The 12,036-nt window shown below is 38.3% G+C and overlaps 1 protein-coding gene and 1 long non-coding RNA gene across 2 annotated transcripts in view; one reads left to right on the top strand and one right to left on the bottom strand.

Moving 5' to 3' along the window:
- Window positions 1-12,036, bottom strand: part of LOC147840770 (uncharacterized) — an 821,899-nt gene that overhangs the window by 15,018 nt on the left and 794,845 nt on the right. The gene's annotated exons all lie outside the window — the stretch shown is intronic.
- commd5 (COMM domain containing 5) overlaps window positions 9,292-12,036 on the top strand; it is a 432,514-nt gene continuing 429,769 nt past the window's right edge. Inside the window, exon 1 of the mRNA XM_087280382.1 lies at window positions 9,292-9,511. The gene's annotated coding sequence lies outside the window, so the exon portion shown is untranslated. The remainder of the gene's footprint in view (window positions 9,512-12,036) is intronic.

The following is a 12,036-nucleotide window of genomic DNA, read 5'->3' as shown; positions in this document are numbered from 1 at the left end:
GCATAGAATTCTTGAATGAACGTCCACCATTTAATAATTTAGCAAACAATTCGATTACTGATATGTAAACATGTAAACACAGTCACTGTCTTTCTCCCCTGCGTCTGTGTGTTTGTTTTGCCTCTGTGAATATCAGCGTGTGCCCAAACGGTAACTCCCATTTTTATGCAAATTTTTATGCACCTTCCCTCTTTCCCTCCACCGACACTCCCATCTAAACAGAGCTGGACACACCCACTTTCCTCACTTTTTTCCAAACTAGAGGTGTGAAAACACCCTGCTGAAACGGGGGTTTCATGGCCCTTTAAAGGTCCAAAAAAAAAAAAAAAAAAGTCCAAAAACAGAAAACGTAAATTTTACTATAAATCACACTGCTTTTAATGCCACCACACTGCTTTTCTTTGGCTAACAGCCTTCAGAGGAGCTGAATGGAGTGAGGACCTGATTCGAAATGTTCAATGAAAAGTTCTCATTTCATATTAGGTAAGCTGACGCTATGCTGAATCATACACATCACTTGTTTTTGACTGCAGCAATGATTTCAGCAAAAACAGTTAAATGTAGTTAATTAAACTGTGGACACTGAATGCTTAGAATGAAATGTAAAAATACTGTCAGAATGCAGTTGTTTTGCATGTTGATGATTACCCAGGCCTTGTACAGTTCCGTCTTCTTGTCTTTGGCTAGGCAGAACCTCGGTTTTTAGCACTAAAACGTTTTGAATCTAGTAATCATGGAACCTAATTTCCGACCACGACCACGCAAAACAAAATTTTAGGCATCCAAGGACTTTTAGGCCTTTAACTTCTCTCTTGTAAAATCAATTGGAGTTTTAATGAGATAGTTGTATATATTTCGGGCTGGATGCTTGGACATTTCGTCTTGGGAGGCTGCTATGGACCTGTCAGATGAACGCCGCTCACTTTAACGTTAATTTTGCAGAATAACTGAGCTTATCACTGGGTGACAAGCTGTTATACGCTGTAAGCATTATGTAAATAATATATATAATATGTAATCAATATAACTTATCTCTAAGGGTGCTTTCACTCCAGGACTTTTGTTTCAGAACCTGTCTTGTTTGCCCAGTTAGCCCAGTTCGTTTGGCATTTGTGAATCTAGTAATCGCGCTCGGATCAGCGCCAAAACAATTGGTCCGAGATAATCTGAATGAGGTAGTCTTGGCTCGATTGAAACGAACTCTTAACGGATCAGTTGTAGTGAGAAAGCGATACAATCCAACCCCGGCTATATCACAGTGTTTTATGGATATGTAACTGGCATACGGCTATATGAAGAGAGAATTATGACATCCCAAGTCTCAAGGAAGTTTCGGGAGTCTCCCGCAAATGCACAGAGACTCCCAGATGCCCGCAAACGAGTGATGATCTCCTGGTAATCGCACGTCTCCCTCCCGATCCTCAAATACATTGCGCCCCCTTCTCACCTCTCCCCACCACATCTCTCCTCGTTCTTCAGACACGTTGTGCACACCCTGTCAAACACCACCAAAACACCACCCTCCGACAGCTGAGCGTGACTCAAATTAAAAATTAACCTTGAAACTCTGACCAATGTAAGGAGAGTTTACTCACACACCAAGAACAAAGAGCACCAATGTAACAATTTTAATCCCTGTTTCGGAACAAATCAATCGATTCACAGGTGTGAAAACACCCTAATACAACAACAAACTCTGTACCACATCGTATGTCGTTCCCTCGCTGTAAATGCTAGCGATCCCGTTTTTTTTTCTGCAACCTCGATGCGTGTGCATCCTGAATATTTACAAACAGGTAACTTGTCTATAGCTAAAACTTCTTAAATCAAAAAGCATTTTTTTACGACAAGCAAAAATATCGTCTTGTTTTAAGAAATAATAAGCCAAAACTATGTGAGTTTTTCATAAAACAAGCAAAATAGTCTGCCTGTGGGGTAATCTTGTTTTTCCATTTGACAAGATTATTTTGAGAAATTATGAAAAATTAAAGGACAAAAATAGACAAGAATGTAAAGATGTAAAGACACAAGGTAATGAAAAAAGACACAGACACAGCAATATATGCTCCAAGACCCAGGTATATAATTGATAAGAGAACATCCAAATAATAGATCTGCATTCATACATTTTTTTTTTCATTTTCTTTCAGGAAACGCCCATACACACTCACATTCACACACACTAATACACTATAGCCAATTCACCTATAGTGCCTGTCTTTGGCGGGGAAAACCAGAGCACCCAGAGGAAACCCACAACAACACGAGGAGAACATGCAAAGTTCACACAGAAATACCGACTGGCCCAAACGGGACTCAAACCAGCGTCCTTCTTGCTGTTAGTGCTAACCACTAAGCCATAGTGCTGCCCTTATATCTATATTCTCTACATGATAACAATCTAACTGTCTCTTTAATGGGTGGAAAAAAAAAATCTATGTAGCTGAAGTGGTCAAATGTTCTGATTCCCTATCTGCGTTGACAAGCTTAAAAAGTAGGAAATCTTCAATTAGACAATACATTTTATCTCAGAAAAGAAATCAGGAAGAGTTTTACTTCCAGCTGTTTACTCGTGTGAGGAATTTGTCTTTGTAACAGTTTCCACAGTGCAACAGAATGACGGTAACAGGACAGACACAGATAATAAAGGAATAAAAGTGTAGAAATAAGAATATGCAATTTTGACAAATGTATGTACAGTAAATTACAGTATTGTATGCATAGCTTTATTATGTGCAAATTGAAATGTTAACTATGCTTGTTGTTAAATAAATAGGTGTATGTGTGCATACATAGTGTTTGTTTCTCAATTATGTTCAAGTGTTCATAAGATGGATTGCCTGAGGGAAGAAACTGATCCTGTGGCTGGCTGTTCTGGTGCACAGTGTTCTGAAAACAACCAGACGGTAAAGGTTCAAAGAGTAAGTGTAGGCATGGACCGATATACGATTCTGACTGTTTGATGAACTTGGATAAAAACATTAAGGTTTCATAGTATTGTGATTACTGCCCTAAAATATATTCTTTTAAAATGCCAGGGTATAAAACAACAACTTTTTCTCATTGAACACTGTAGTTAAGTTCGTTGTTGTGGAAAGAAGAAAACAGGGTCGGCGATTTAGGAGAGCAAAAGTATTTTATTTTTAAATTGCACCACACTTGAAGCTGTGTGTGTATACGCTCTCTCTCTCCTCTCCCGGCTGCTCCTTCTGTTCTCCTTAAGAAGCGTGTCTCTCCGGCCCAATCACTAGAATAAACAAGTGTTAATTATTATTTCTGATTGGCTTGCTGATTAGCCGTTGGGCTCTGAGCATGTTTCCCCCCCTCATTTGGTGTTCGATCATGCTTATCTCTCCACAAACACATTACATTTTATTTTATGAAAGATTTATATTTTGGAACAGTACATATTCCAGGCTAAATAATTAAAATAAATCATTGACTTCTGCTTTCTTTATTAGTTTCATAAACACAGATTTCTTTACAACTTAAAAGTGTATCTTCAGATATCTTTCTTTTCTGTGGATATAAATAAGCCACTGCACTGTTCAAGTCAATAGTTGGTTTATAAGATGTTAGGGTGTAAGTCATTTGTTTATCAGAGGTTTCCTGAATCGTGAGCTGACCAGCTCTTTGTGTGGATGCTCCTTTGCTGCCAGAAATACTGTTGCCCTAAGCAAATTAAATTCAATGGTCTTTGACAACAAAACAACAACAACTTACATATGCATTGAATGGAATAACAGAAAATTTAGCTAATCTAGAATATGTACAGTAGTAAATTTTTGCTAATTTTGAAACCAGTTATCGTCCCATGCCTGAATATAAGGGGTCCATAGTAATTTTGCCAGTCCTTTTGCTAACTCTTGGAGAGCAGGGAGGGTTGTAACAGTGATTCGCTCAGCAGTCCAAACCTATGACGTAGTCTTTGGAATTCCACAATCTGGAATTTTACAAAGTTCAGATGTTCAGAATTGAAACAGATGACACACACCACGGACAATTTAACTTACCCGATTCACCTGTACCGTAAGTTTTTGGACTGTCAGGGAAACCAGATCACACGGAGAAAACCCAAACAAACACGGGGAGAACATGCAAACTCCACACAGAAAAGGCAACTTACCCAGCCGAAGCTCGAATCAGTGATTTTCTTGCTGTGAGAGGACAGCACTACCTACTGCGCCATTGCGTCACCTAGTCTAATTCATATAGTATTATTATCTGGGGATCTTGTGTGATTAACAAATTGTATTTCCAACTATACAATGACCGGCCACTTTATTAGGTTCACCTGTCCAACTGCTCGTTAACGCAAATTTCTAATCAGCCAATCACATGGCAGCAACACAATGCACTAAGGCCTGTAGACATGGTCAAGACGATCTGCTGCAGTTCAAACCAAGCATCAGAATGGGAAAGAAAAGTGATGTGATTGTGAATGTGCTAGGTTGTTGGTGCCAGACGGGCTGGTCTGAGTATTTAAAAAAGTACTGATCTACTGGGATTTTCACGCACTACCATCTCTAGGGTTTACAGAGAATGATCTGAAATGATCCGAAAAAGAGAAAACATCTAGTGAGGGGCAGTCCTGTGGCACAAATGCCTTGTTGATGACAGAGGTCAGAGAAAAATGGCCAGACTAGTTCGAGCTGACAGAAAGGCAACAGTAACTCCAATAATCTTTTGTTACAGCCGAGGTACGCAGAAGAGCATCTCTGAAACCACAACATGTTGAACCTTGAGGCGGTAGGGCTACAGCAGCAGAAGACCACACCGGGTGCCACTCCTGTCAGCTAAGAACAGGAAACTGAGGCTACAATTTACACAGGCTTATCAAAATTTTATAATAGAAGATTGAAAAAATGTTGCCTGGTCTGATGAGTCTTGACTTCTGCTACGACAATTGGATGGTATGTTCAGAATTTGGCATCAACATCAATAAATGCATGGATCCACCTTGCCTTGTATCAATGGCTCAGGCTGTTGGTAGTGGTGTAAGGGTGTAGAGGATATTTTCTTGACACACTTTGGGGCCCATTAGTACCATCTGAGCATTGTGTCATTGCCACAGCCTACCTGAGTATTGTTGCTGACCAAGTTCATCCCTTTATGACCACAGCGTACCCATCATCTGATGGCTATTTCCAGCAGGATAATACACCATGTCATGAAGCATGAATTCTTGAAAATTACAATGAGTTTAATGAACCGCCAACTTATCCAGCATATGTTTTTACACAGCGGATGCCCTTCCAGCTGCAACCCATCTCTGGGAAACATCCTTACACACATTCACACACATACACTAAGGACAATTTAGCTTACCCAATTCACCTGTAACGCATGTCTTTGGACTGTGGGGGAAACCGGAGCACCCAGAGGAAACCCACACAAACACATGAAGAACATCTAAACTCCAAACAGAAATGTCAATTGACCCAGCCGAGGACACCATTGGAGGACAATAACTGGAGGACACCATTTTGTTGATAGGAGACAGGAGATAGGAGAATTGCTTTAAGTATCCCTATTGGCTCAACACTGTAATGACATTATGAGGAATAGATGGTCCTGCAAGAGGAAATCGATCATTTTGACCCCTACATAGTATTTTAGTTTATTGATCTAAATATACCTGTGCAACTTACTACTGGATTTGTGGTCCAGGGTCACAAATCTGTTTACTTTTCTCTCAAGTCATCATATATCTTAAAAAATTTTCATAATGCCATTTCAGCCTATGTGACTTTTTTGTGAGGACCAGTTAATCCGTAAGCATTGTTCAGCCTCAACAGCAGGCAACAAAGTTTAAAATAGGTCAAATTTTAGTTGTTTAAGAGGTTTCCAAGTATTACAACAATTAAAACAAAGTAATAGTCCACCAGTGTATACAGTCCAAACAGAAAGTTAAGTACAGAAAAAAAAAGACTTACACCAGTGAACGAAAACAGAGAAGTGGGCTACCCAGGGAGCAATTGAGGGTTATATTACATATATTCACTCTCTCCACCAGCAATCCCTTCTGGTGAAAGGACTCAAACCTGCAACCTTCGGATATCAAGTCCAACTCTCTAACTATTAGGCCACAGCTGCTTCTTTTACACATACAGACTTTATGAAAGAGATCTTGTGCAAACAGGCCCATGTCCAAAATACTGATAAATTCCTTGGAAGGAGATGTTGTAACATTACCGGCATCAGAAGATTCTGATGCAGATGACTCATTCACATCTGGGCTGTTTATAAAAATACTAACCTTTTAAATCCTTTGTTCAGACACATTTAGCAGCTGCTTGTTAGTCAGAAAACATTTCTATGTTACTTCTTACTACCAACTGTGAGTTTACCTGTACGTTCTGTTGAGTGGTGCACATTCACAGGAAAAAGAATGCCAACCAGGAGTCATATTTAGGTACAATACTGTCAGTCTTTCATTTCAAAGAGGGTCTGCAGCTGCAGGACAAACTTAAACATACCTGAAGATATTTAAAATATTTTTTTTCATTTATTAACAGAGTTGTCCATGTTTGTCGCACAGACCTCTGTCAAGTCATGTATGTACACATAACTGTTTTTAACTGTGCCTCTGCCTTTTGATGCTAGCAACAACATTTCTCTTATGGTTCAGTATTTTGGTTTGTCTCTGGGACAAAAGCAGCTGCATAAATGCTGAAGTTTTGAATAAAAGTGAAACAATCAACAAAAAAAAAAAAAAAACGGATTCATGTTTACAAGCATAGCCTTTTAGAGCTAATTTTTTGGTTAATGATGTCAGAGTTTACCAGTATTTTGAAACATACATTTCCTGACAAAAGTCTTGTCGCCTATCTAAGTTTTAGAAACAACAAATAATAATTTGACCTCTAGTTGATCAATTTGTTTCAGAAATGGCTTATATAAAAGGCATTTGCCTCTAGGTTACGCTTATTTTACCACAATAAAATATGATCATGATCATGCTGTGCTGAGACAAAAGTCTTGTCAGTTAACAGAAAGAATGTACAGTATAGAATATAAAGTCATGGTGCAGTGGAAAAAGAATTAATATTGTGTATGACTCCCGTGAGCTTGGAAGACTGCATCCAAACATCTCTGCAATGACACAAACAACTCATTAATGAAGTCATCTAGAATGGCAAATAAAGCGTTTACAGAACTTCCAGAGTTCATCAAGATTCTTTGGATTCATCTTCAATGCCTCCTCTTTCATCTTACCCCAGACATGCTCAATAATGTTTATATCTGATGACTGGGCTGGCCATTCCTGAAGCACCTTGACTTTCTTTGCTTTAATGAACTTTGATATGGAGGCTGAAGTATGAGGAGTCGAAGAATGTGCCCTCTCCTGTGGTTTGTAATGTAATGGGTAGCACAAATGTCTTGATACCTCAAGCTGTTGATGTTGCCATCCACTCTGCAGATCTCTTGCACGCCCCCATGCTGAATGTAACCCCAACCCATGATTTTTCCTTCACCAAACCTGACTGATTTCTGTGAGAATCTTGGATCCAGGTAGCTTCCAATAGGTCTTCTGGGATGACTGGGATGGTGCTTTTCTTTGTGAAAGGGGTTATCATTGAACACATGAATGTCCTTGATGCACACAAAACAGAGGGGAGGGGGACATTTCAAACTTTCAAACTTAAAAGTGGGGCTTGCCCATCCAATGCGAGTGTAATGTGGAATTGTTTAAAGTTTAAATGATTTACTGGTCCCAAATAACGAAATGGAGACTAGAATGGCATTATAAAAATAAATCCAGATGTATGAACAATGAACTAAAAGTATTTACACTGAAACAGATTTATTGTTGAAGATTATTCTTCAATTCAGATTTCCACTTATTTTTTTGCAATTGTTTTGGAACTTCCCATTCATTTGCCTATAGGGGTAATACCTATTAGTAATAAATGGCAGAAAAAGTGAGTTTATGGAAATTTAAATTTGCAACATTTCACAGCGGAACAAGACATTTTTAACATCTAAAAATCATTGCAAGTGAATGAGACCCAATGTGTCATGTCAAAAAGATTCCAAAGGCTGCGATCGACTGTACATCAGGAATTAGGTCAATAGTGCAGGCACTATGTGGGCTTAGTGAGGGCTTCCTGGGGGTATAGTGGTTTAAGTAGTGGTCCAATGCAATAAACATGCAATACACAGTCAATCTTTTGAATAGTTCATGGTTAACAGGAATTGGTTTTAATGGACCTATCATTATGGCCTGGTTTAGTTTTCCTGTCACACATGACAGGAATGTGAATATATTGAAAGATCAGACTCCAGCTCAAGCTAAAAGAAATATTACATGATATAGCAGAAGGTTTTTTGGCTGTTTACCCTGGGGTCACTTCATGTGTTTTTTTCCCCAATTGGACAGCTATCTGATTTTTGAAAACAGTTCCATTTACACTTGACCACATGAATTTGTCTCTGCAAACCAGATATGATGCAGATATTTAAATCCTGTGTTATATGCAAATTTAAGTAGTATACAGTGATCGGTTACACTGCATTTTATTTAATTGATGTTATTGCTTAAAGAAACGTAAGCTATGTCTAATTTGGCATTCAAATTATTTTATATGGAGGCTTAGTGATTACAGATTCATTACAGGTTAAATGAAACATCTGTTTTTGTCACCAGCACAAGACAACATTCAAAACTGTAAAGGGTGTAAATTAATTTGTGTAAACCATACTCTCCCTAAAACAAAACATGTGCCTTTGTAAATGAATGTAACTATATTTTCTATTATTATTTTACTTTATTATTATTATTACTTTTATTATTTCACAGAGATAGTCTAAAGGTGCATGCTGTGTCTCTATTAACAATTTAATTTTATTCATTTCCAGTTAAAAATAAAATTTAATGGAAAAAATAAAACAAAAAAAGCATTAGTGCTTGTATATCTGATGGTCATATAACCTATAGAATCTTACCGGAAATAGGTCATCTGAGTACTTCTCTCCTACTATTTTTTGAATAACATGAAATCAGAAATAAGGTTTGCCTTACATACTATATAATATGTGATGTAATTTTTAATCCTCTTCACTCGCTAACTTCCCTTCGTCTCGTTGACTAGGATGTACATCTTTGGTTACTTTGCAGAAGTGTCAAAAACCTGTCAGAACATCTGAATGGTTTTAAATGGAATGTTCTAAATCAGAGGTGTCCACACTCGGTCCTGGAGGGCCAGTGTCTTGGAGAGTTTATCTCCAACCCTAATCAAACACACCTGAACAAGCTAATCAAGTTCTTACTAGGTATACTAGAAAATTCCAGGCAGGTGTGTTAAAGCAAGTTGAGGCTAAATTCAGCAGGAACCCCGGCCCTCCAGGACCAACTTTGGACACCCTTGTTCACCCTTGAGCACTTTGGAATTACACCGTTGTGATGTCATAAACATATTGTATTCGGGGACATATAGGTGCTGGGGTTGACATATTAAGAAATCTCTTGCTCCCTTGATCTAAATTGAGGGATTAAGGGTATGTCAAGGTAAGCTTCCTTCATTCACGTAACAAAGTTGAATGTTCTTCAAAATGGTGGCGGGGTTTCCCCCAAGTGGAAGTGGTTAGGGATGTTTGCCAAATATGTCTAAAGGTGGAGTGGAACGCAGCCATATGCTGCATTCATTGCTGCATTTCGCTGTTCGACACCAAAAAAACTTGACCTGAAGGATCAAGAGGGTCAGAAGTGTCCATTATTTGTAGCCTCCAAAATCCTTCACTCCGAAGGACTCTTCAAAGTGGCCAGTCTGTATCACTTAGGTTTGAAATGACACTGATAATATGGAACCTGTGATTATTTTGACTCTTTAGTGCTGTTTAGCGAGTGATATGTCTAATTTGGAATGCACTGATATAGAGAGAAAGAAAAAAAAAAGTATGTTGTGACCAACAAAAAATATTATGACTCTGAATGTGACCATTTGACGATTATTTTTATATGTGTTATTTAATTTAGCTTTATAAAACATTATTAAAAAGGATAATCAAAAAACTTCTGTCTTTAGACCACTGCTCAGACCAGTCTGCTCACATTCAAAGCCAATTTACCTTTGTGAAAATGTATCGGATTTTGTTATGATCCCCATCTGTTTTAAGTACTCTATTTTTGTAGTGTTTTTTGTTGCTTTCCAGCCAACAATTTTGTGTTTAATAGACATCTAATAAACATCTAAACATAGACAACTTAGCTAAAGAATAGCCCAAAACTAGACTAGTCATCAAAAAGACAGATTTATATGTGACATTTCTGTTTATTTGATGACTAGTCTAGTTGTGGCCTATTCTTGGATGCCTATTAGATTTTCACTGACAGCACAAATGTAGCCTTGTTTTAGCCAAGATGAAATGATGTTTAGACGTCTATGAGATGTCTTTTAAAAACAAAAAAATTGCTTGCTGGGTTGTTTCTGAGTTCTCTTCATGTGCTTAGTCCCTAGGTGCATTTCATTCTACTTGAAGTGGACTTTACAAGTAAGATTCCAGTCTAAGGAGAACAAACTTGTTAAGCAAAAAAGGGCACTCCAAAGTATTACGGAATAAATTGTCACTTCACAGGATGTGCAAAGGGATATTTCAAACACCAGTGCTTAAAAATGTCTAATATAAAGCCAGTGAAAAGACTTTATGAATTATGAAGTAGCATTTTTCAAGGTTTTAGTAACAATAGTTAAAACACTCACTTTTAAATGTGGACTTGGTTTATCATGACCCACGGCGCGTGCAAGGCACATTGCCGTTCATTTCATTTTTTTTAACATCAATGCAGGCAGTTTAAAGGGCCATGAAGCCCCCCTGTTTCAGCAGGGTGTTTTTACACCTCTAGTTTGAAAAAAGTAAGAAAAGTGGGTGAGTCCAGCTTTGTTTAGGTGGGAGTTTCGAGTTGCGAAAGAAGGGAAGGGTTTGCATTACAGGTGGGCATAGATCATTTTTAAAATCTAGATAAATCTAGAAATTATTCTAGATTAAAATTACTAATTGGCATACAAAACATGTGTGCTACCCAAATAATAAGTCTTTGAGAAGGTTTCTCAAGCCAGGTGGCGCATTAGACCAGGGGCTCATCTCCTGTTTCAAAAGTGCATCACAAACTGCTTGAGAAACTGTTCTACTATGATAATTGGTGATGAAAATAAAGGATGTTCAATAAGATGAACTCGCCTCACTGCAAGAAGGCTGCTTGGTTGCTGGTTTGAGCCTCGGCTCAGTTGGCGTTTCTGTGTGGAGTTTGCATGTTCTCCCTGCGTTCACGTGGGTTTCCTCTGGGTGCTCTGGTTTCCCTCACAATGCAAAGACCTGCGGTACAGGTGAATTGGGTAGGCTAAATTGTCCGTAGTGTATGAGCGTGTGTGTGGATGTTGCAGCTGGAAGGGCATCCGCTGCGTAAAAACTTGCTGGATAAGTTGGCGATTCATTCTGCTGTGGCAACTCTGGATTATTAAAGGGACTAAGCCGACAAGAAAATGAATGAATGACTGAGCACATAATTCAATTACAGCATCGTGCCACCACGCTATCCACATTTCCTCTGGAGATTCATGTAATTTCGGGTGTTTTATTCATAATTTTCTGCAGTTTGGCACTATCATTTTCATTCAAAAACATTTCATGCATGCCCCCTGTGACAAACGAGATATTGGATTCGAGGAACTGCTGGAAGAGTGTCCTTCTAAAGGCATTTTTGATACGCACAACGTATAGGAAGAAAAAGCCTTTACATTTCTCGATAGAAGCAGAGAATAGTGTCAAATAGCTGCGTGTGTCTAGTCTATCCTGTCACAAAATGTGATGAAAATCATAGGCGGTGAAAATCCTAGACGACGGTAACCGTATTAGTGAAGTGTTTACATGTTTACATTCGCAAAGCAGCATTTACAGCGGATCTTTCAGTCCATAATATTGTAGTGATATTAACATACTGTAAACTTAGTAACTAAATCATTTTGACTAAGGTATTTCTTCAAAAACTGAAGACTGCTGACGATACTAACTTTGCCTTTAAATAAACATAAACAA

Source organism: Danio rerio, chromosome 14 (assembly GCF_052040795.2).
Source record: "Danio rerio strain M-AB ecotype USA chromosome 14, GRCz13ab, whole genome shotgun sequence".
NCBI lineage: Eukaryota > Metazoa > Chordata > Actinopteri > Cypriniformes > Danionidae > Danio > Danio rerio.
Note: the sequence above shows the minus strand (reverse complement) of the source record. Positions and strands in the feature narration are given on the sequence as shown.